This window comes from Stegastes partitus, unplaced genomic scaffold (genome assembly GCF_000690725.1).
Source record: "Stegastes partitus isolate 25-593 unplaced genomic scaffold, Stegastes_partitus-1.0.2 Scaffold692, whole genome shotgun sequence".
NCBI classification, from domain to species: Eukaryota; Metazoa; Chordata; class Actinopteri; family Pomacentridae; genus Stegastes; species Stegastes partitus.
This window is the reverse complement of record NW_007578423.1, coordinates 233,384-234,015: the sequence shown is the minus strand read 5'-3', so window position 1 is coordinate 234,015 and position 632 is coordinate 233,384.

Genomic DNA, 632 nt, shown 5'->3' with positions numbered 1-632 from the left:
TGTCTTATTGTTCATTCATAAGTTCAGTTGTTAAGTTCGGTTGTGGCATGCCACAGGAAATGAGGGTCAGCAGAGCAATACGTTAAGCCCAGGGCACTTCATTGCGCCTGGCCATTTAGGCCATCTGCTAAGGTCTGAGCGGTTTTCCCCAAAAAGTTTCTTTGTGTTAGATCCTTTGAAGCTCTGATAGGTGTGATAAGGGAATTCCTAAGGGAGCTCTGCTTCCTCACTCCTCCGAGTCTGCAGAACTGATTTACATGGCCCTGGGACCTGCAGGATAGTTCTGTCTTTTTTATGGCATGTGACTTGGGTGCTGGAAAGTTCAAATGAAGTTTTCTGAATCCTTTTGGGCATCTGTGTCTGTCCATATCCTACACCTTGTAATCACTTTTTCAGCAGGATTTCATGTCCATCAGTATGATAGCTATTTAACCAACAGGTCTACATGTTTACAAAATTCATTTCTAGCAGGTTATAAAGGTATTTGTCCTCTGACTTCTCAAGGACTTCTGATCACAGTGATTGACATAACTAGATTTTACAAACTGTCTAACTAGTCAATCTGAAATATTCCTAATAGTGCATAAATATAGCATTACTATTCATTATCAATTTCATTTTAGACTTCTGTG